Raw genomic sequence first — 25,017 nt, 5'->3', positions numbered from 1 at the left:
ACTTAGATATACCAATGTTCTATTAATTTCTTTGCTCATCATTGATTCTTGCATTCTGATCTTTTCTTCCAGGTTTATTTTTCTACCTTCTGGGTCTGTGAGTGGGAAATTCTCTTAGTCATGGTTTGAAAATGTCTTTATCCTCACCTTTGAATGCTAGTGTCACTGGATAGAGAATTCTATATTAACAGATATTTTCCTCCACCCTTTTGAGGATATTGTTCCATTATCCTCTGGCATCTATGCTTGTGACAAGAAGCCAGCTTTGTCTACATACTGGTCTTTGTAGGTAGTATGACTTTCAGGCTCATCCCAAACATTCACAGAACCCAGGGCAAAATTACAAATAGAGGCCTCGCATACCATATGTCTAAAAAATTTTAAGTTCCAAAACAACCTAACAACTTGTTAAATAAAATATGTTCTATCCTCCTATCTTGACAAATACAGCTTTTTGAGGACCTGGATAACCAAACCTTGAATTTAGAATTCTTAGAATCCTTGGGGGGATGGGGAAAGATCACCACCCTGGCCCCTGCCTCCCAGCTCACCCTCCTTGTTTTCCCAATCCTGGCTCCATCCCACACTGAAAGGAGCTTCAAACACATGCCTGTGGACACTCCATTTCCAAGCTTACAAACAGCTTCTCCCCGGACACCCTGTGGCCCTAAGGGTGTGCAGTCTGTTCTCAGGGGTTGGACATAGGAAGAGGCCCACAAAGGTCCTGAAAGTGGGTTGCAGCTATCTGGGCTGGGAATTCTAGGGTCTTGGGCACCTGGAACATGGTTTGGAGGAAAAGAGCAAACTTTGGGTCATGTTTTTTGATGTTGTAATAACCTCCTTAACTCCCGTCCAACCTCTTCTCTGCTGTATATCAGAGAGAATTTAAAAAAATGTAAACCATAGCATTTTACTCTCTCCTAAAAAATCCTTTAAAGGCCTCCTATTGCATTTGAAGTAAAATCCTTTAAAAAAGGCTGCAAAGCTCTAACTGGTACTTCAACATGCCAAGCTCTTTGGGAAGAGCCTTCATCCAAGAATCTCTCTTTCTGAAACATACTCTCCTACCTGCTCCTCACATGGCCGAATTCAGTCTATTGTATGGTTCCTGGCTTAAATGCCACCTCCTCTCCAAATACAACTTCCATGTTATTTGCTATCACTGCATCTTGTTTATTTCCTTCAGAGTACAAATAACAAAATGCATTCACTATTTGTTTCCTCCTCCACACTGTCACTGTACAAGGGAGACTGTCACATATAAGTCGACTCTGAGATGGAGATTAGCACGTAGGAAGTTATTAGGGAGTACTCTATCAACCCCTGTTGAAGCAGGGGTTTGGATCAGGCAGTGGACCCCAGAAAGGGGCCGGACTTTGGGCAAAACAATTCTCTTCAGCAGAAGCACTTCCTCAGAGGGCTGACAGTTCTGGTCTGGACAGGGCAGTAGAGTACCCAAATGGTCCATGCCTTGTGCAGGTGTGCTTTCCTCACATGAGTTCTGGATGTAGCTTCTTGCAGAACTCCGGGCGGGCCTGTTCCCTGAGGGAAACTTATAAAAGGAAGGTTAGTAGCGTGAACTACATCCCTCTGCTGTTGGAGCTGGCATTAGGCTGTAACCAATACTCATCCTCTCTCTCTTCTGTGGTCCATTCTAGATTCTCTTCACTGTTGATTAGCACCTCTGAAGGTTTAGGTGACTTACCTAGTGGAATGACAGATTCTTAAAACTGGTGAGTTCCAGTTCCTGTTTATCATGTCCTTCTCGGACTGCCCCTGCTGCTCTTGTCCATTTACCATCAAAATTGCACAAGTACTAAAAGATGTCCTAGTTGAATACCGGGATGCCAAACATATGCCTCCCTGTCTCCACTGTGTAATCGTAACTCTACTGTCTCTTGATAATAAGAGTCAACTACCCCCATGAGGATCTTTGTCTTGCCTGCTGGTCTTTGGCATGAAGGGCCCAAAATGCGGGGTGGTGGTATAGCTTAAAGTTAATTGAAGACTCTTGCTGTGTTTCCTGGTAGAAATGTTTCCCCTTTGGAAACTAAGACCTTTAAACCTGTGGTTACGCTTGTGAGGATGAAAAACACAAATTCCCCAAGTGGGTCATGGGGATTGATGGTACATAGGGATGCTCCTGCTTCCACACCTTTGATCACACTTCCAGGTATTCTCCTGTGGCGGATACAGCATCATACAATGGTGATTGATTCAGAGCATGACTGTGTCCTAGAGAGTAGCACTTTATCCTCACGGGTATCATCTCCACGCTGGTACTTCCGCCAAACTTTCTGGGTGGTATGCCGTGTGATGGGTACAAAGTGGATTCCATGGTCATATGCCCACAGCTACATCTCCTCTGCTATGTAATGGGTTCCTTGATTGGATGCAATGATATATGGGATGCCATAATGGCGGATCAAATACAATATAAGCCCTTGGACAGTCATGTTGGCTGAGGCTCAGCAGGCAAGAGAGGCAAACCCATAGAATATGAGCCTATTCATGTTGAAATGAGTGACTGCCTCATCTAGGGTGGGAGGAGTCCAATACGTTTGCCTTTTCACCAAAGACCTCTTTGGTATCTTCAAGGGATAGTGCAGTACTGAGTCTCAGCAATGATTCCTGTTGCCAGCAGGTTGATCATTTGGCCATGGGAATAGTTAAATGTTGGTGAGTGGGAGATCATGCTTGTGGGCCCATGTATGGCTTTCCTCCTTGTTACCATGTCTTCTCTGTTCATAAATCCACTGTGCCAGTACTGGGGTGGCTGATGGAAAAGCTGCCTGGCACTAACTGGCTGAGTCATTCTACTTGGGTGTTTAATGCCTCTTCAATGGTAGATGCTCTCAGAATCTGTGGAGGAAAGGGATGGAAGCAAGATTGGGCAGAAAGAGAAAATGGGCTTCAGTATGGTCACAACCAGGGCTCAACCAACCCTGTGGGAAGTTCTGAAGCCGGGATGATTCTTTAGAATTGTCCCTTACTGAAGTAAGGGAGTCTGGTCTTAACAATCCCACATTGATCAGTCATTTCTTGCAAGCTGCTCCTGGAAGGGGCATGACCTTGGGTAAGGTAGCATTCTTTAGTTAAGAAGATGACTGAAGAGGTCAGTGCATCACCTTCTCAGAAGCTGGGAGAGTAAGTCCTTCCGTCTTAAAGGAGAGATAGGCTGGTATAGCATAGCTTCCGTGAAAGAAACCATTACTATCGGGCGCCTGGGTGGCTCAGATGGTTAAGTGTCTGCCTTTGGCTGAGGTCATGATCCCAGGGTCCTGGGATCGAGCCCTGCATCGGACTCCCTGCTCCTTGGGAGTCTGCTTCTCCCCTTCTCTCTCCCTCTGTCTCTCATGAATAAATAAATAAAATCTTAAAAAAAAGAGAGAGAGACCATTACTATTTTTTCACCAGTATATATCCAAGCTTAATACAGTGCTTAGCACACAGTAGGCATTCAAAAGATCTTTTTGAATAAATAAGTTACTGAAATGTCCTGCTTTCTTAGTTTGGAGTATAAAGGTCAACATCTCACTCCATCTTCCAACATTTTACAATGAGAACTTCAAAATTTAAAGGGAAGTACAAAAAACATTTCCAGATTTAACATTTTGTCATATTTGCTCTCTCTTTTCATGGATAAGTATGTGTATAGTATTAGTTTGGTTTTTTTGTTTGTTTGTTTGCTGAACCATTTGCAGACCTCATGACACTCTGTCCTTAAATACTCAGGTATGCATCTCCTAACAATAGGACATTCTCAATATTACTATGATCATATCTGAATAAATAACGGAACAATTTAAAAGTCACCTAATATCTAATATCGGCACATATTAAATCTCTATGATTCTCCACAAAATATCTTTTACAGCTTCAAAAAATTTTTCAACCATGATTCCACCCAAGGTTTGTGTATTACACTTGAATATCATTTTTCTTTAGTATCTTTTAAACTGGGACAGTCCCCCTCCCCCTTTTCCCCAATAGACTTAACTTTTTGAAGAGACCAAGGCTAGGAGGGTTCTTGTACCCCATTCTGGATTTGTCTGTTTACTCATAGTGTCATTTTGTTTGTCCCAGGTGATGTCACCTGCAATATTCCAAACCAATGAAGCAAGCCCCATCTGAGAATATTCTTACTACCCCGTATCAGCACCCTAGCATCATTCCAAGAAGTCATCAAGATACATACTAATACCCAGAGGATCGGTCCTGCTTCACAGTCAATTGCAGTCAAAACTCTAGCTCCCTGGAAGACAAAAGACCTCATAACTCCTACCAGAGGCTGGTGGCTTCCTAATGAACCATGTTGCTCCCGGTGGTACTGCCATTGCTAAATGAAGGTGGCCCTAGCACCACTGCTGATGAATAGAGTAAATATGGCACTGTCAGTTCATGTGGTCATGCAGGGCTTCCACATTTAACAAGCTCTTTCATCTGACCAAGGACAAGGAAGCCACTCTAAACAGAGTGTATTGGGTCACTTTTATGCAGAAGGTGGTCTTATGTAGGAGCACCATAGACAAGATAAGTGCTGTGCTTCAGAAGGTCTCATGCCTCATCTAGGGAACAGAGTAGGTTTATCTCTTTATGTCACCTGTTCAGCATAGCATCTGCCCTCAGTGCAGGGGAAGAAATCAACCAGCAGAGTACTTTACTACTTTAGCCAGCGCTAAGACACTTGTTTGCTTATTTATGTGTTCTCGGGGTGACGGAAAAAAGGAACTAGAATAAAAATTCTTTTCCAATTCTCCATTACCACTTCTCTCAATCTTCCCCCCTCTCTATTTTATGTTTATTTATTCCAACTATAAGAGCAGAAATTATCCCCAAAGTAGTTTGAGGTTGTAAAACTAATTGTGACTGATCATGTTTACCCAGTTGGTTAAGCTAATTGAAAATCAAGGGGCACTTTGTTGAGTGTCTGACTCTTGATTTCGGCTCAGGTCATGATCTTGGGGTTGTGAGATGGAGCCCTTCGTCGGGCTCCATGCTCAGTGGAAAGTCTGCTTGGGATTCTCTGTCTCTCTCCCTCTGTCTGCCCTTCCTTCCCCACCCCCACCCCCTGGCTCTCTCTCCCTCTCTCTCAAATAAATAAATAAATAAATCTTAAAAAGAAAAGAAAAGAAAGTCAAGGTGGAATCTCTTTCTAGGTAGATTCTATATTTTATTACATTTGTAAAATCCCAAGACTTATGCCATCCTCAATTCTCAAAAAATAATTATATTGTTTTTGCAGCTGTCAGAACAGATGTCTGTGTGTTAAAACTGTGTATTACATAAACAGGTAAGCAATCTTATATAGTGAAATAAATGTTTCCTATTTAGCCATTACAAGAGTTGCTGGTTTTATGGCTTTTTTTTTTTTTTAAGATTTTATTTATTTACTGAGAGAGAGAGAGTGCACATGAGCAGGGAGAAGGACAGAGACTCTCAAGCAGACTCCCCACTGAGCATGGAGCCTGACACAGGGCTCAATTCCATGATCCTGAGATCATGACCTGAGCCAAGAGTCGGATGCTCAACTGACTGGGCCACCCAGGCGCCCCTCATTAGGTTCTTGACGATACTTTTTGCCAGCATAGTCACGTCTTAGCATGAACATTAAGAGGGATCCTCCCACCCCGATGGAAGTAGAACCAAGTGTCTTCCTTAAAGTGCTACCTATAAATTGAGTTGTTTTGCCCAGTAGTTTAGAGTGCTCTAAAATAATCTTGTTTGGAACAAGTAATTTTGCTACTTTTAGGTAACAATTACAGAGAGCTTTTGAAGCTGGAAAAAAAAAGTTAAAAAAATCACCTAGCACTATTCTACAGTCCAATTTTAGGTTAAGAGCCTATGATTTGTCTGAGAGAAAGTTACTCAATCCAATAAATAACACTAATACTAATAAATATGTGTCTTTCAAGCACAGCAATATTAACCAATTAGGTTTCCTTTGTCCCAGAGGTAACTGAGGTCACCAAGTCCAGCTATATAGCATTACTCACTTTTCCTAAATAAATAATACTGTTTCATGCCTTCCTACCTTTGAACATACTGTTCTCTCTTCTGGAAGGTCTTTCTCTCCCTTCCAACTAACTACTATGTGTTCTCCAAATTCATTTTCCCAGGAAGTTTTTTTCCTGGCCTTCTAATAGTGGTTCTTCCTTTGTGTTCACCTGGCACCCTGTATCATACCTTTCACACTGCACCGGAACAATGAAACAAACTACATATTCCTTGAGATCAGCAACCATGTCTTATCCAATCTTTTATCCTCAAAGATGTGCCAAGTATAGCATCTGGCACATGATAAGCAGTGAGTGCTCAGGAAATATTTGATGACTCAAACCCCAGACCTCAATATTTTTCTCAAACAAGTATGTTTTACAGAAGCTCTTTTGATCAGATTGTAGCATAAAGAAACTGACATCAGTTTTTGTGTGTGGGGGTTTTTGTTTTGTTTTGTTTTGTTTTGAACAAAGTAGGCTCAAGAATTTTTAGTAAATTCACTAACTGCTACAACCTTGGTGGTGCCACTTCATTCAGTGGATATGGAGGTTCTACCACATTGACCTTCAATCAGTGGATATGGGGGTGACATTGACCTTCATTCAGTGGATATGGACCTTCATTCAGTGGATATTGAAGGCACTGTATTAAGCCCAGAAGTCCTGTTTCAAAGACTTCATAATCTAAGGAAGAAGATAGCAATAGACAATTTACCTCTTACGGGAAATGTACATTTCTAGGCAGTGTGAGACTTATGTATCAAAATATGTAGTTGCCAGGAAATTAGGAAGAAGTTACTGCAGACACTGTCTGAATGGAATTTCAAATGCTGAAGCTGTTGAATCAGGGAGGAGGATGCAGAGAAGGAAGGCAGGAGTAGGTGGTATTTGATCTGGATTTTGAAAGATGAGTAGGAGACTGAGGAGTACCTTGGGGTGTTGTTAAAGATAAGCAGAACCAGAACTCCACAATAGTTAAAGCAGTAAGCAGATTTTACTCAGCAACTATTGGCAATAGGAAAAAGGAGACCTCAGTATACAACTGGGCTTGATTGCACTATGGCAATAGTTTTTGAATAAAATCTGTTTTAATGCTTTAAGTACTGTCTGACTCTGGTTTTCTTTAAGAGGGAGAGGGTAGTGATTCCAGGGCATTTCAGAGAGTCATGAAAGAATGAATGAATGCAAAGACAGGTAAAGCAACTTAGGGGAAAAGTTAGTAATCCAAAGAAAGTTAAGTAGCGAAGGAAAACAGGAATTCTCTGTAGCCAGAGCCTAGAGTACTGCTGAGGAAAAGCTGGAAGATGTGGAAAAGCAGCCTTCTTCCAGTAGATTGACTGAGTTGTTTGGTGATACTTAGAAAATGTTTTTCTGTTTATTCATGGGAGTTCAAGCGGGAAAGGTAAGTCTGAAAAAGATTGCTTAGAAAGTTATGCCAAGAAGTTTGGACTTTATCCTGTAGCCTGTGGAGCGAACTGGAGTTTTCAAAGGCTGTACAATACTTTATAAAGATGATTGTGGTCTCAACAGATGACAAGCTAGAGCAGCACAAAGCAACCCCGGCCTCAGTTTACTCATTCATAAGAAAAGGGTTGGGTCATTTGCTGTCTTAGGTCCCCTACAATCCTGGGGGCCTGCTTCCGAGGTACGTCTGCCTTCCTTTCATCACCTGGGCCCTAAGCCTCACTCCCTCCTTCCTTCGGATCACGCTCCAGTTGCCACCTTCCCTACCCTTCGGCCTAGCGCCCCTGCTCTCGGACCGGTAGGAAATGGGGGGCGGGGGCCGGGGAGAGACATCTCTGGAGTTAAACGAGGCTCTCCTCCGAAACCCTTTGTCCCCGGCAGCACCACCTGGGTAGGCTAGAGGGAGAAGGGCGCGCCACGGTGGAGGGGGAGGAGTGTGCAGTCGCTTTTCCGTCCTAGGTGCCCACGGGAGGCTAGCCGGCCGTCCCCACGGCTAAACAAGCCATCGGGGAGGGCAGCAGGAGCCAGTCCCTCGAGCGTCCCTGTCTCCCTGAGACAAAAGCCTGCGAGTCTCGGCGGTCACCGAACTCCGAGACTCTCCTCGGAGACCCCCGCCCTAGAGCCCAAAGACGCCCACTCCAAGACACCGCCAGGTGGAACGCTAAGCCCGGAGGCCGCCCGGCGCGCGCGGCGTCTGCGTCACGTGAGGCGGCCCGGCCACGTGACCCGGCGGCCCGGCCCCTAGCGCCCGCCCCCCACTCCTCCCCTTCGCCGGGCGTCGGGGCCGCTGCTCCCAGGGGGTTCTCCGGCCCGCCGCGCTTCCGAGATCCCCGCGGCTGGACCCGGCCGGACGGCGTGAGACAGCGGCTTGGCGTCCCAGGTAGCCCGTGGGGCGCGGGCCCGAGCTCGCGGGGGCCGCTTCCACCCCTGCCCTTCTCCTTGCTCCCCTTCCCCGCGGGCCGGGCTGGCGCGCCCCGTTCTCCTGCCCGCTCCCTCCCTCCGGCTGCGGGCCTCGGCCCCCCGGCCCCCCGGCCCCCGGCCGCGGGTCCGCGGGGCGCTTCGTCCCGGCGAATGTCTGCGCCGCCAGCACGGCACCATTAGCACCTCTGCTGGCGTTTCTTCCGAGGGGGAGAGAAAGGGGGAGGGGAGGCTAGCGAAAGTTTGCCCGGCTGCCTCTCTTTTTTGAGCTGTTTGGACGCAGCTTTGCTCCCAGCTGAAGCCTGTTACCGCTCTCGGCGCTGTTCTGCGGAGAAGAGACCTCCCCTCCGACTCTCCTCCCCATCCTCTCTCGGCCCTTCCCAAGATCTTAGCATCTCCTCCTTCACCTCCGGAGGGTAGTGGTGTCACAAACCATATTCTCCACTGTTTCCCTTTCCTCCACAACACGGCTTCCGCAAAGGGGCATTCACTTAGGGACCTTTATCCAGGAGTGCGGCGAACTGAGTGAAATATTTCTCTTGTCCTCCCTCGGGTATACTACCTACTCTATTTTATAGGAGATGACCATCGAGGCATGCTCTGTTCTCTCGTAAGTGGCTTTCTGTGTATTTGTTTGCATGCGAGACATTCCGATGTCATCTTTGCAGCTGGGGATTACAATTTTATAAAGTAGTATTATATTGCTTAAAGAAACAGAGTCAAAGTCTTATTTGACTTTGGCCCGTTTTGGGGGGGATTATAGTTCTTGGGGGCAAAAACAGTTTCTGAGACTGTTGTGCATTGTGGAATAGTAACATCAAAACATCACGGCATATCATGCTGAAAGGAATGGATAAATGAGCTAACCCTGAGGGCAGTTTATAGTGTGCTTTAAACTTTAGAAAATATCCATTTGAATTTCACCTCTCTGAAGTGCTTTCAGGGTTGAGTAGGTAACTATATTTCCATTCTATTGATATAGCAGTTAATCTGTGAGATGGGTATCTTTTAATCCATTGTGTGAATACCAGTCTATTAAGTGCTTCTGGACAGATCCTATTTTTTCTTCCCTCTAGAAGAAGAGGAAGGATATTAATCATTAAAGAGATTTCTTCTACAGTGATTTTTATGGGTGTGATCCAAATGATCAAATTTTGGGAACTTCAGAAAGCAAATAGCCTTTAAAACCTATCTAGTTTGTAGCTTTAAAAAATTCTTTAAAGTTTTTAAAAACGAAGAGTGCGTCCATGTCCTAGCAAGAGCTTTGGCTTCATCTTAATAATCAGTAGCTCAAGCTGGGAAGTCTGAGACAGTGTCCTCCTTTATTTGAAAGTCACTGTGGGGAAGATGAAACTGAAAGGAAATCAAAGACTTTTATTCTATTTTTTCTGTGTGTACTACATTAAACAGTAATTCATGCATCGTAAACAAGGTGGGGAGGACGCTTAAGGATTCTAGAGTCCAGCCAGGGCATTAGGACACATTTTTAAGATATTCTGTGGTTTAAAAAAAAATCTAAAAATGTTACATATTGTGTACATGTTGAGGAATGCACAGGAAGCACATGATGAATGTTTGAGTTTAACCAGAATAGACTTAATAGAGGAGGTCAGTTAATCAAGTGATTATCTAAATCAATTATGTACTTGAGCCACAACATGGACTTAATTTTTTAAAATTTCCAAGTACATTAAGTCCACAATATAGACTTTTTTTTTTTTTAAATTTTGTAAGGCAATAAATTTAGAAACTACAGAAGCGTAAAAAAGAATGTATATCACCTGTAATTATACCATCTGAAGATAACAGCAGTTAATATTTTGGGGCATACATCCTTTTTACTATACAAATTTACCGGGTTGCTGTGTTCAGAGAGTGAGATTTCAGGTAATAAGAGATGCTGTGATATACAAATCTAGTTCATACCTGGATCTAGGAGAGTCAATAGCAAAGGTTTGAGTATTGAGGAACTTAGCCAGATCTATATAATTTTGAGTTTAGATGGAGTTTGAATAGCAAGAGTTGAAATAGCTGGGGATACCTCTATTTTTTTTAGTATTAGATTTTAATAAATGAGATCATACTCATGCATACCTAAGAAATTGTAAAGTGTGAAAGGACTTGAGGTAATGAATTTCAGTTGGGAAAGACTCTACTTAGGCTATTCCCTAAAGATAATATCTATACTTCCCACAACCCCAGAAAAGAAGATTCCATGGCTTTCCTGGACTAGCATTCCACAGGGGCAAAAGAGTATGTTTGCTGAGATGTTCTTTTCAATGCTTAAGAAAAAGTTTTAGTTTTGGAGATGGACCAAGTCTGTCGGGTTCTAGTGCTTCAGTCATGAGCTCAACTAGTATAGTGGAAACATCTAGTAATATAGTTGTCGGCTGTGGTGAAGTGTTTCCGAGATTACTGCCAGCAATTCTTCCCATCCCTATGTTGACTGCACTACCTCCCGTTAAGAGATGGAGTCTCTCTCTATCTGCTCCATTTGAATCTAGGAGAAGGAGAGACCACCTGCAGTGACTGCGCAATGTGAGGCCTGTGTCAGCCTTACTTAAGCTCCCAGTGCCCATGACCTCATGAGTACTTCACAGAATTGAAAGAAATAACAAACAGCTCTTGTTAAGCCACTGAGTTTTGGGATGGTATGTTACTTAGCAAAAGATGATTGAAACAACAACATAGCACCTTCTAACATATAATCCTTGGTGTAAATCTGGTTCACATATATGTCAGTCCCAAGATGTGATCCCTGAGCACAAAACTGAGATCAGGATATGTGGTAGTGTGCCTTAGTGATAAATCTCTAAATTATTAAATCTTCATATTACATAAGGATGTACTTACTGAATTAATTTAACTGAATGCTGTGACAGTATCTTGTACTCTTACGAGGTAACTGGTTACTTCAAAAATTGTGAACATGTTTTAAAGGAATTACCCATTATTGAGGTGAATGGATATGTGGTGTTTTCTTGCAGTTTGCCATTTGATGAATTTAGTACCATGATTGTAGTTGTAAATAAAGTACAGATGTAAGATCTGCTGCAGTGAACACGTTTGAGAGGTGCTTTGTTCTCAAGGGTCAAGAAGAGTGAATCTTGGGCGCCTGGGTGGCTCAGTCATTAAGCGTCTGCCTTCAGCTCAGGTCATGATCCCGCGGTCCTGGGATCGAGCCCCACATCGGGCTCCCTGCTGAGCGGGAAGCCTGCTTCTCCCTCTCCCACTCCCCCTGCTTGTGTTCCTGCTCGCACTGTCTCTCTCTGTCAATAATAAATAAAATCTTTTTTAAAAAAAAGAGTGAATCTTATGCAAACTGTCATTTCAAATGTGTCTATTACAGGACTTTCAGCAAGCAGATGATCTCTTGTTCAGGAGCACTTGTCTCATTATGTTTAAACGAGCAACTTCCCATTCCAAGTCGGATCAGATCAGTTTGAGGGAAACATACCACTTCACTGGAGAAGAAAAACTCACAGATCAGTTGGGTACTTCTACAGACTTAAGGTTTCCAAATTCCCCTGGGCTCTGTCTTAGCACCTGAATAGGTTCCTCTGGTCAGTCCTTTTTCCTCACAGGGACAAAAAGGTGACCTCAAAAGAGAATGGCGCCCAAATGCAAATCAAACCCACAGTGAGATACTACTTCATACCCACTAGGATGGCAATGATGAAAAAGACAGTAATAAGTGTTGGTGAGGATATGGGGAGGTTGGAACCCTCATAAATTGCTGGTGGAAGTGGAAAATGTAGAGGGAGCGGTAGGGAAAGAGAAGAGAAAGAAATAGCTTCCAACTTCTGGTGCCCCAACCTTGAAACTCGCTTCTATCCATATCTGTCCTTTCCTTCTCTTGTGTTTTCACAGAGGACTCTCCCCCTTTCTACAGCTTACCTTGTACCTCTGCTTCAGATTCCACTTCTGTTACTTTCTCAGAAACCTTTTTAGTGGTTATGTCCAGTCCTTCTCTTTCTTGCTACGGGCTCCTTCCCGTTAACATTTAAACATTTTTCAGTCTCTGGGGGCACCTGGCTGGCTCAGTCGGAAGAGCGTGTGACTCTTGGTCACATTGGGTTGTGAGTTCGAGCCCCACGTTGGGTGTAGAAATTACTTGAAAATAAAATCATTAAAAATATTTTTTTTAAGTCTCTAACATGTTTAAAACAAAGAGATCACCCAAAATATGTCCTTCAACCTAGCTGTTTCTCTTTTCCTTCACAGACGTCGCGTCGTGAACGTGTGTTGTTTATACTCATTGTTTCCTCCTCTTCACCTTTCACATGCTCCTCAACCTGATGCAGTTTGGCCTGTCCACCCACAACTTCAACAGAAGTCTTGTGGAAGTCACCAGTGATTCTTGTTAAATCCAGTGGCTCTTTCTTTGTCCTTACCTAGTTTGGTCTCAGCAGCATTAGACCCTGACACTACTTTGTGTGATACTCATGTCCCTAGGCTTCTATGACACTGTTTTCTCCTGGTTTTCTTCCTACTCTGCCTGTTCCTTCACAGACCAGACTCTTCTGCATTGGTGTTCCTTGTCTCTCTGAGGTTGGACTTTCTTCGAGTTCTTTCCAAGATCCTGTTCTCTCCTTGCTCCATACACTTTTCCCTGGGTGATCTCATGCCAAATTTCCAAATATCCAATCCAGATCTTTCTTGATCTTCAGATTTATAAATTACCCATTGGACATACCCACTTTGATATCCCATAGGTAGCTAAACGTAAAATGTCCAGGGTAGAATTCCTCATCCTCCCCTGAAATAGGCTGTGTTCTCTGACCTAGTGAGTGGCACTCCGTTCACTCAGTTACTTCAGCTGAATAGCTGGATATAACCCTTGGCTCCCTCTTTCCCTTATTCAGCTCCTTTCCTCCCAGTCAGTTACAGAATCCTCTTGAGTCTGTCTCCTGTCCGGGGTTCTCCATTTCCATTTCCTTGGTACAGGCTCTTTTCTTTCCTGCCTTACCGCAGCCACCTTAGGCTCCCTCTGAGTTCTTTTTCCTCATCACCATCTGCTCTCTACGTTCAGCCAAAGTAATCTTTACAGACCTACATCTGATCACACCACTTCCCCGCTTAAGGTCTTTCAGTGATTAAATGTTTCTCTTAGGATAAAGGCTAAGGTTTCTGCTGCAGCCCGGCTAAATTTCTTTCAGTTCTTGCACCTGGCGTGTGCATAGTCACTGTTCCCTGCCCGTCTTCTCAGGGAGTTGACCCTCCCCGATTCTGGTCTTCCCATGGCATTCACACCTCCCCATCAGAGCCGTGGCCACTCTGGGGAACATCTGTTTATGTGCCTAGGCCCCTCTGACACCATGTAAGTACTGCTAGGGGCAGGAGAGGGGGTTGCGGTGTTGGCTTTGTGTCCTTTTTACCTAAAGGACATCCAGTAAACGTTTATCTAGTGAATACAGTATGGTTATGCCTGGAATTTTCATTTGACTTTAGGCCATCGCAGGGTATGGTTGATACTTTTATTTATTTATATTTTTTAAAGATTTTATTTATTTGAGAGAGTGAGAGAGAGAGCATGAGTGGGGTGAGGGGCAGAGGGAGAGGGAGAAGCAGGCTCCCCACTTGCAGGGAGCCCAGTGTGGGGCTCCATCCCAGGGCCCTGGGATCATGACCTGAGCCGAAGGCAGACGCTTAACCTACTGAGCCACCCAGGTGCCCCGGTTGATACTTTTAATACTTTTAGAGACTAGTAGGTGAAATCACATTAGAGCTTGTCACATAGGAAAGGTTCATGATAGCATAAATGGATTTGAGCTTGAAGCCCTCTATTCCAGCCTTGAACACATTAGAAAAAGAAAATCAAGGATTACTGTGCTCTATCCATTTCTTTAGCCTTATGACCTGTCTATTTTTATGTGATCTGTTTTACAAAGCTTTGTCTGTTTGGTGCAATGAAGAACAAAACTATAGAAATTATTTCAAGTCATGAAAGTTTCTTTTCTGGTTTCCTTTTAAAAATAGAAGGATCTCATAAAGGCAATACTTCAGTGAGATTACAGTCAGCTTCACAACTCTGGATATCTTTTTTTTTTTTCCCCTGCTAATACTATTGCCACTTGGGTTGTTTGCTTTTCTAACCAGAGCACATGGCTTCAGTTGAATTATTTCTTCACTTACAATGAGCTGTCAGTTTCCCTATGTCCTAGAATTGCCTAAAGCTTCTGTGCAATGAAATGAGAGTGGCCCTTTGGATGATGGGGATAAAGAATTGCTTCCAGAGGCCATAACTGCAAATTGTGTTTCAAGTAAAGTAACTTACTGGCAGTTGGGAAGTGACAGATGTCCTCTCCAGTGAGTAACAAATTTGAACAAAACTGAGGAGGCCGAGGGTAGTCAATATGTTAGGAAATTCTACAACTCTCTTTGTTTTTAAACGAAGGTAGGAGGATTACCTTGTCACCTGTTCATCTGCATCTTTATGAAGGATGGCATAAACTCTTTTGGAGAATGCCACGCTTTCTCGGAGCTCCTTTGTCTTGTGGAATTTGTCAAGTATTCAGGACATTCCCCTTCGTTCTTCTAGTAAGGTAAGCTTGCAGAAAAGAGAAGTGGATGACAAATTCTAGCAGCTGGGGCAGTAAAATATCAGTATCTCGGTAAATCTCTGAAACTTTGCTTCTTTGCAGTACTTATACCATGGAACCAGTGCAGTAGTTTTAAAGTGTATTTTTATATTTAGGGGTCCCTGGGTAGCTCAGGGTCCTGGGATCCTGCCCAGCGGGGAGATGGCTCCTCTTTCTCCCACTGCCCCTCCGCCCTGGCTTGTGTGCGCTTGCACGCACGCGCGCGCTCTTTTTCTCTCAAATAAATGAATTAAATCGTTTTTACAAAATAAAGTATATTTTGATTTATAAACTTTTTAGACTGAGTCTATCTTAGAGGCCTGTCTGGAAATACATTTGGTGTTTAAGTCAGAGGTGTAGCATCTGTTTAGTCTCAAACAGCTCATTAGAGTAAGTATGGAAGAAATCGATGAGCGTAACATTTGGCTCTTCTGTAACCTGAGCGGCTTTTTGAATTTATTTTGCTGTAGCACAGATGTAGGACATGACAGGCTGTGAAGTTGCACCCCCAAAGCTTACCTAAAACCCTAGAACTCGTCTGTTTGAGAGTTGTACTAGAATTGAAATACAGTCTCCCAAAATAGAGAAAGATGGCTACACACAAATCTTTTGTGCTCAAACAGGAACTTCCATTGGTGAAAAAGGAAGAAAGCTATGAAAAACACTCATTCCTGCAGGAAACTGGGTGATCTTCATGGAGGACATGCTTTCATGTTATCATCTGCTAGAATACTAAGAATTTGATTTCTGGGATTTCATGTAGCAGTTTTCTAGAATATATCATTTTCACATAGTTTTATGCAAGTAATTTTTTTCTGTTTATACATTGATACATATCACGTGGACCATGTATTTGTATGTGGTATCCCATTGTTGTGTAGTTATTCTACTTATACTTGTGTTGTAGGTTTCTAGTTCCTAAGATCTTTCTATTAGACCATAATCTTCTCAGAACCAGGGACCATGAATGTATTGCTCTTTCTGATTTCCCCCTGTATTCTTGGTATGTGGGGTCATTGTCAGAAGAAGAATTAATATATGCTATTATTTTGTTCACATTATCATACAGTAGTGCTTTTTTGGTAAGGCATCTTAGACTTTATCAATAGCTCATTAACTATAAATAAATTCCTATTGTAAGGCAGCTTAGCAACTTCAGCTGATAACAAATAATTATCCATCCAGTTTATGAAATTATCCATCCAGTTTATGAAAATGGAAAAACCTCTTAGAAATTTCCAGTGTACTTACATGTAAGTGCTTTAATTTAAATAAATTTCTTTGCAATTAAAAGAAATGTGTTTTCATATTTGACATAGCTGTTTCAAATAGCCTATATACCAGGCTATATCGTGTATGCTAAAGCGCATACAGGTCACTTTTAAATGGATTGATTCAGCATTCAGAGTCCTTAGGTTTACTGTAAGAATATCAGCCTCCATGATAAGAAACAATACAAGCTCACATCATGCCCTAAGATTGACAGTGTAAGAAGAGCCAGAATCTTGGTACTAACCAGTTCCGCGGGGCTCTTCACACTATTCTGACCTCTTTCCCTCAGCAAGCTTTTAGGCAGCAGAAGACAGGTTCTGAGGTGTACTTTCCCACTGGTTGCGTCCATCTCCTTTTTTGCCAAATACGTGCTGGTTGGAACGAAGGTTGAGATCTGTGTGGAAGACCCATGCTTGTAAGTCATAATTCTAATTTCTACTGTTATTGAGAGCATTATTTTATCAAAAACAGAGTTTTCCTGGACTGGTTTCTCCATTTCCTGTTGTTTTTTTAAAATTTTGTAAGTGTATTCAAATATATTTTTTGCTACATCAGTAAAGCAAACCTTCCTTTAAGAGTTACTTGGTTCCTAGGGGAAGGGAAAATAAATGTACTCTTAGAGGGATCAAAAGATTGGTTGCTACATTACTCCTTTAGTCTTCTAGTTCTAAATGTAGATTTCTAAAATCGGAAGGTCTGTGTTTGTCCTCTTGACTAAATTTGCTTTCAGAGTGTAAAATAAAATAACCTTTTCTTCTCCATGCCATGAGCTTTCTGAGGGACCATGCTTGTCACTAGGAAAAGCCATCCAGGGAATGGGATTTTGATCTGTAGTACCAGTGGACACAGAAAAAGTCTGTGGGAATATGGGATATATTTTCAAGTGCCAGGGAAAATATGGAGATCCAAGTGAGTTGGCATATTATCCTCTGAAGGTGTTAAAACTCTTTTTCGTCCTCTGCTTTCATTTCTCATTTCTGTTCTCTGCTTTCTTTCCATATGGCAAAAAAACAAACAAACAAACAAACAAGAAGTCATTGATTCACCTCTTAATGCACAGTGAGTGACAACTGAGGCTGAACATATCAAGGCTTTTTATGAGAAAGTTCTTCCTAAATAATAGGCAGAAAAAAATGTTGCAGAAAGAAAAAAGATTATCTTACTGAAGTACTTCAGAGGTGATTATTTAATATAATGGACATGCTAATTACAACTCATTTTTATGATTATCATTCAAGCCCTAGAAGGACTGGTCATCATAACAAATAGTTGGTTTAGTTCGAATTGCTGTATATGCTGGAAAGTTCTAAGAAGGCTATATGTCTTTTAGAAATGTTCCATTCGGGATTTCTTTAATCTGAACTTGCCTTCCCAAGACAGAATTAATGAATTATGATTGTACTTTTTCAAAAATATTTTTTAGGGCTGAAACACTTTTATATTTAAAAATATATATCTTTGAATTTATTAATGCAGGTTTGATGTAAACCCATGGGATCATAATTTTTTTTTCCAACAAGAAGCCATAAATTTATTAATGATAGAAACAGTACAAATTTCAAACCAAGCTGCAGTTATTCTTTTGAAACACCAAAAAAATCCTCGTTTTCAGATGGTTACATTGTTAATTCCATAATAGCATTTACAGTATCATTACTGTTGTTCTTCAGGGCTCGGACTGCCTTTGCTCTTGACACATTTGCTTGTGACATGACCAATTCTATGTCCTTAACCTCTACACGGGTTTCATCAACCTCTTCTTCTTCACTCTCCTCTTGTACAGTTGGAGTCTGTGTGTTTTCTTGAATTTTGAGACAGCTTCACCTTGAACTTTGAATTTCTCAGCAGCTGCTAGTTGTGCTTGCTGAGATAAATCCTCGATCTTGGCTTCCCCAAAAACTATGTAGGTATCTGAAGCTGGGCTCTTGTAGACATCTGGTTTTGTGATGACAAAGAGGATATTCTTAGATTGCCGGATAGTGACTCTTGTAACCCCTGTAACCTGTCGAAGACCCAGTTTGGACATAGCCTTCTGTGCCTTCTTTTTACTCCGGCTCTGTTGTGCTTTACTGACTGGTTCTTCATCGATTTCAGCAGCTGCTGCCAGCTGGGCCTGTTGTGTGGTTGCCTGTGTGGAATCCTGTTCCTCAAGCTCTGGTACTGATTCATCACTGTCAGATTCTGTTCCAGACCCTGTCTCAGCCTGGGGCTGTGGCAACTCCTGCTCTGTAGCAGGGACGGTTTCTGTGGCTTCCACCAGGCATTTTGTGAGGGGAACGCGGAACCAAGATGGAGGCAGAAAGAGAGCAAGCGAGAGCGTGACCCACGCCTGTTGCAGAAGGAAGCCTGGCGGAGTCAATTTTTTTTTTTTTTTTTTTAAAGATTGGTTTATTTGAGAGAGAGAGTGGAGACACGTGTGTGAGGGAGGGGCAGAGGGAGAGGAAGAGAATCTCAAGTGGACTCCCCACTGAGCGCAGAGCCACCCTGAGATCATGACCTGAGCCAAAACCAAGAGTTGGTCGCTTAACCCGCTGAGCGACCCAGGCGCCCCCATAATTTGATTTTTAAAAATTATGATAAAGGGCGCCTGGGTGGCTCAGTTGGTTAAGCAACTGCCTTGGGCTCAGGTCATGATCCTGGCGTCCCGAGATCGAGTCCCACATCGCGCTCCCTGCTCAGCAGGGAGTCGGCTTCTCCCTCTGACTCTCTTCCCTCTCGTGCTCTCTCTCTCTCTCATTCTCTCTCTCTCAAATAAATAAATAACATCTTTAAAAAAAATAAAAATTGTGACAAAATATACATAACATAAAAATTATTTTAACCATTTGTAAGTATATAGTTTACTGACTTTAAGAACATTCACATTATTAGGCAGTTGTTAGAACTGCCTGTCTCCATAGAACTTTCTCATCATCCCAAACCGACACTCTGTACCCATTAAACAACTCCCCATTCTCATCTCCCCCCAGTCCCTGGCAACTGTCATTCTCCTTTTTGCCTCTATAAGGTACTAGGCTCGGTACCTCATGTAAGTGGAGTCATGCAATTGTGTTCTTTTGTGTCTGGCTTGTTTCACTTAGCCTAATGTTCTCAAGGTTCAACCCCATTGTATCATGTATCAGTCATTTCTTTTTTAAGGTCGAATAATATTCCATTGAATGTAGATACCACATTTGTTTATCCATGCATCTGTTGGTAGATATTTGGGTTTTCTACCCTTTGGCTATTGTGAATAATGTTGTTCTGATCATTGGTGTATGACTGTCCAAGTCCCTGCTTTCAATTCTTTGGTGTATATACTAGAAGTAGAATTGCTAGGGGCGCCTGGGTGGCTCAGTTGGTTAAGCGACTGCCTTCGGCTCAGGTCATGATCCTGGAGTCCCAGGATCGAGTCCCGCATCGGGCTCCCTGCTCAGCAGGGAGTCTGCTTCTCCCTCTGACCCTCTTCCCTCTTGTGCTCTCTCTCATTCTCTCTCAAATAAATAAATAAAATCTTAAAAAAAAAATAAGTTAGAAGTAGAATTGCTAGATCTTATGGTAATTCTGTCTTTAATTTTTTGAGGAGCTGACATAATGTTTTCTACATTGGCTGTAACATTTTACATTCCCACTCCCTACATTTAATTTTATATTAATAACTCATTTTACAGATTTGCTTGAAACACTGCCATCCTAGGTTGTACATTTAAGGCAAGACTACCTCTTTAAACTTTAGCAGTTAGGGGTATACATAATTCAAATAACTAAGCTTTTATTTTCATTTAAAATATTTGTTTATCTTTTGGTCACAAAGTGTTTGTTAGAGAAATGTGGAATATATTTGAACAGTACAAAGAAAGAAAGTACCACTTCTGAATCTCTCCAGAGAAGTACATTTGGTGTATGTGTACCCTTTTATCTGTATGTATTCTATTTTAAAACATTGTAATCACGTAGCACATACTGTTTTCTAACATAGCTAGGCCTTACAGGTGCACTTGGTTTTTGCAGGTTGTTTTGTTTTGTTTGTGGGAATAAGCTCATAGTTTAACTTTCTGTTAGCATCTCCCTTGGGATACTTCATTTGAGGGATGCGTAGTACTATGGAAGGAAAAGCATTGGGTTACCTTCCTTAAAATCACTGCTGAATACTTACAAAGTATGTGCCTATCCAGGATGGCCTAGGTTGAGCAGGCCATTTGAAGATTCTTTCCTATTAGTAGTGCCTCCTGATAGAATATTACTATTTGAAGCATGATAATTTAAATGAAATGATGTTGAACTATTTTTATATACCTGTAAGTGTAATCCATACAATTAGAACAAATCTGTTAATACTTCTACTTCACGTTTAGGCAAATTTAGTAGATGAGTAGATGTCATTGCATAAGACATCTACTGTCTTCTTGTGATAGATCCTTATTTTTCTGACTCATTGTTAGCCACAGTGGTTCTTAAGTCTGGTATAGATTTCATAACAGATTAAAGCTAGTGATTCCACCTGCTTTAGCCTTTTAGATTAGTAGTATACTCTATAATTATGTGGTAGAGGGTCAAACATATGAAGCTGATAGAATGATACTTAGTATGATTTTCTCAACATTAGCTAGCAAAGGTGTCGCTGCCCCCAGGAAACTGGAGAAATTAAACATCTCACCGCAGTAATCTGATTGTAATGATGATGGTGGTAATTTTGAGTTAATTAGAAAATGTTGGTGGTATTTGCATTTACATTATACTGCCTTAGGAAAAGATATGCCACATGCCCATGTTCAGGACTTCTATTCCTTACAGCACATAGCACATCCTGAGTTTTAATACCTCCACAAAACCTCTTGGGGAACCTTGTCTGAATTCTGAGGATACCTTGTTCATGTCGTCAGCTACTCATCTTGAACATAGTCTATTGAAGACATACTTTGTGCTTTAGCAGTCTGTAGCCCAAGGAGGCACCCTGTGCTCATACACTCTAGTGAGCTCCTTGAGGACAAAGGTGCATTTGGTCTCCAGCACCTGCCGCCTGGTGGATTTCGGAGGAAGGAAGGAATGAGTGACATTCACAAGGTTTAACCAGGCAAATCTAGATAGAGGCATATTAGGGAACACATTTTTAGGGGGGAGGTTCTTTTTGTATTTGAAGCATTTTAAAAACAGATGCTGGTGTACATTATTAGACAAAGTCAGAAGGAAATAATGTTGGAGCAGTTTAACCACTGAAGGGACAGGGCTGATGTTCTCTGATGTGAGAAGAATCAGAGGGCTGGGGGTTGAGTCCTGACTCTGCCACTCATTGCTCTGTGACCTTGGGAAGTCATTTTGCCTCTGAGCCCCACTCCTCATCTGCTAAGAATGGATTTTGACCTTTCTTCCTTACAAGTGTATCGTGAAAATTAGATGAAATAACGTATGTGAAGCTGCTTAACATAGTGTCTGCAACAGTTTTTTGTTTTTTTGTTTTTTTTTAAGATTTAATTTATTAGAGAGAGAGAGAGAGAGAGGAGGAAAGAGAGCACAGAGGGAGAGGGAGAAGCAGACTCCGTGCTGAGCAGGGAGCCTGATGCGGGGCTTGATCCCAGGAGCCTGAGATCATGACCTGAGCTGAAGGCAGACGCTTAACCGACCGAGCCACCCAGGCCCCCTGCAACAGTTCTTGATCACTGTTCACATCTTTCTTCCTGGTCTTTATTTACTTAACGGAATCGTGTTGCTAGGAGTAATTACTTAGCTTGGGCAGCATTACTGCCCTTGTTCTCATGTGTTCCAAAATCCCCTGCAGCTTGTTCATTATATCTTGAACATAACATTATAGAATCTTACAGGACAGATTTTTGAGACCCAGGCTCAGGAAGGTAGGTGGCATGTCACACTGATTAATTAAAAGCCAACCTGGGAATAAAACACGTGCTTCAGGATGCTGTCTTTTCCACCATGCCAAGGCTGTTGATAACGCTTTCTGCTTTTATGATGGTTGTGGACCTGTAAGGTCCATGACCTGGTTTTATATTAACTTTTAATTTGACAGGCTTTGGAGATATATCTTGTAAAATAAAGATTCAAGTAATTTAGGAATGGGTTCATATAATAAGTCCATAAAATAAGCCACCATTATGAAATATGTAATATGTTCATATAATAAGCCACCATTATGAGATATATAATATGTTCATATAATAAGCCATCATTATGAAATATAATATATAATTTCATATAATGAGCCATCATTATGAAAGCCTGATTTTTCAGTAGCTTACCAAAACCCTTGGGGGCAGAGTGGCCTGTGACTGAATGACTTCAGAATAATTGTACTGTTGTCAGGAAATTGTATAAGTTTGATGGTAGTATCCCTTTGTGTTGTAATTGTAAATGTGGTTAATCATTTTTTTGGCTAATTTAAATTTTTCTCTGTTTATTTAAAATTCTGTATTATATACAATATTAAATGTTGAGAACTAACTTTGATATGGTTCATATTCTAGGAAAATAAAGTGCTAGATTTTTTTTGGAATTGTGTATCTGCTTATAGACATTTACACTGTTTCCTTTCTTGTGACTCCTTCCCTGTCTGTTTTGTGAGAGACACAAGGCAGGCCATTTGGGTGGGTCAGGGTGGGAGGCATCTTTTTTGTTACCTCAGAGAGCATTTAAGATAGTCATCTTACCATAGAAAGAACACAAAAATCAAGAACAAAGAAAAGAACAGTAGCCCAGGAGGAAAAATAGGGACTTTATGTAAAAGGATGATGCATGAGGCCAAGAAATGAAGAGTGCACGTGCAGATTCCAGATTCCGGATTGTGTGGCTTCAAGGCCCAGACTCAGGCACTTAATGGTTTGAGCAAATTCTTAAAAATCTCTTTGCCTCCATTTCCTTGTCCGTAAAGTGAGGATTTACACGAATTAATAGATGTAAAATATTAAGAACACACTTGGCACATGGTGTTCAAGAAATATCAGTTGTTATTGTTGCTGTTATTGTGATTATTTTTTAAATGATGCCCCGCCTCACTCATCATAGGAGGAATTCAAGTTGAAACAAAACCAAGACACCATGGTAATACACTGTGTGGTAAGGATGTGGGTCACCAGGTGCTGCCAAACAATGGTGGTTATTTTATATATGCGTATTACTTCAGTAGGGGACAATTTGAGATAACTGTTAAAAAGGTAAAATAGCAATTTGGGGTGCCTGGGTGGTGCTTTAAGACTCTCTCCCTCTCCCTCTGGCCCTACCCCTGCTGTGTGCTTGCTCACAAATAAATAAATAGATCTTTAACAAAATAGCAATTACACTTTGACCCAGCAGTTCCGTTTTTAGGAATTTATCTTATAAATGTACGTATAAAAAAAGACAAGTATATGCAATAATACATGTAGACAATAATTGCAGTCTTGTTTATGCTAGGAAAAGACTAGCAGTGACTTAGTCTCTCAGTGGAAGCAGGTAAGTTAACTTGATGTAATGGAATGCTATATAGTCCCATTGAAAAGAAATGAAGTCTACATGTGCTAATATAGAATGATTTCCAAGATGTACTGTTAAGGGAAAAAAGGCTTCCACACACACATACACATAATGTTTTTGTAAGCATACACTATCTCTGGAAGGAATTAGAAACAACTGTTCACAGTGGTTGCCTTTGAGGAGAGGGTTGGGGAGGGATGGTAGGGAGACTTACTTTCCTTTACCCCTTTATACCAGTTGAAACAAAAATTTTCAACATGTTTATGTATTAGTTTTTTACCCTTCCCCAAATCCTTACCTGTTCCCACCGGCACGCACACATGCACACTTCTCAGAACATTCAGATGCTGTGCCAGGAGTCTGGCTGTGGAGTGATGGGGAATAGCCTGTCCTTGATCGTGTTTAATGCTTATTGAATATGTGATGTGATTCTTGGGGCATAGTAGTCATCTGCTCCTTGTCATCCAAGTTGGTGCTGATGGGAAAAATCTCCCTGGATGGTGAAAACTGAGGCCTTGGCTAGGTATACCTAAGCCCCAAGGCTCTCTCTAGGTGTTATCAGAAGTGCTGGAGGCCAGAAGGCCTTGGTCTTGAGCCTGGCTCTCCTGGCTATTTTTAGAGGTCTGAGAAGAGAGTGAGGAGGAAGGAACTTCAGGAGTTCTGTACCTCATTAGGAAACCCTGGTTGTATTTATAAACTGGTTCTATTTCAGTTTCTAGAGGTGAGAGCCAGAATGGAAACTCAACTTGGCATGGTAGGGTTTTGTGCTTGTGCAGCTCCCTGGAATTTCTAGAAATACTTTTTTAACCCTAGAAGAATTGGAGGCATGACAAGGATAGATCTTTGTGTAAAACTCCTTAAACAGGTCAAATTTAGAGTTTTATGAAAATTTATACCTATGTCTACTTTTTATAGGATACTTTTTAAGCTAATTGCTACTTGCATGAAGGCTATAGTCGACCTTGAACACCAAGATTAGGGTGAATTGTCTTCCCTTGTTCATATGATAACTTTTCAGTGTGAAATGAAATTTGATCGGTATATATGTAGAAAACATGGTCATAGAAATTAGGACCAGAATATAATACTTTATTTTGTGGTTTCATTCTGTATTTCTTTTGCCTAGTACTTCTTAATATTTTTGCCACTTTAGACTTACGTGAGAGGGATGTCCCATTCCCATCATTAAACAGTGGCTTGGTAGGGCAGTGATTTTCTACAAGGGATGGGGATCTTTGAGTGCATCCTGGGGGTTGGAGGAGGACAGTGGGGAAGTAGAGGTAATGATTCTGATTTTTTATAACATTCATGTGCACGCACACACCCTCCTGCCCTGCCTCTCC

The 25,017-nt window shown here is 41.8% G+C and overlaps 1 protein-coding gene and 1 pseudogene across 8 annotated transcripts in view; one reads left to right on the top strand and one right to left on the bottom strand.

The window, feature by feature from the left end:
• The window catches only part of RCBTB1 (RCC1 and BTB domain containing protein 1), a 79,430-nt gene that overhangs the window by 22,461 nt on the left and 31,952 nt on the right, over positions 1-25,017 (top strand). For 6 of the 8 annotated variants that reach the window (XR_012378806.1, XM_025874939.2, XM_025874940.2 and 3 more), the window contains exon 1: positions 8,217-8,343. The exons of 1 other annotated variant lie outside the window; for it this stretch is intronic. The gene's annotated coding sequence lies outside the window, so the exon portion shown is untranslated. Of the gene's footprint in view, positions 1-8,216; positions 8,344-8,959; positions 8,992-25,017 lie in introns of those variants that run through there. One more of the 8 variants, XM_073894595.1, reaches the window with a different exon arrangement.
• LOC112826371 (nascent polypeptide-associated complex subunit alpha pseudogene) lies at positions 17,747-21,088 on the bottom strand (annotated as a pseudogene).

Source organism: Callorhinus ursinus, unplaced genomic scaffold (genome assembly GCF_003265705.2).
Source record: "Callorhinus ursinus isolate GAN/ISIS: 27379988/994484 unplaced genomic scaffold, GSC_fseal_2.0 scaffold7, whole genome shotgun sequence".
NCBI lineage: Eukaryota > Metazoa > Chordata > Mammalia > Carnivora > Otariidae > Callorhinus > Callorhinus ursinus.
Note: the sequence above shows the minus strand (reverse complement) of the source record. Positions and strands in the feature narration are given on the sequence as shown.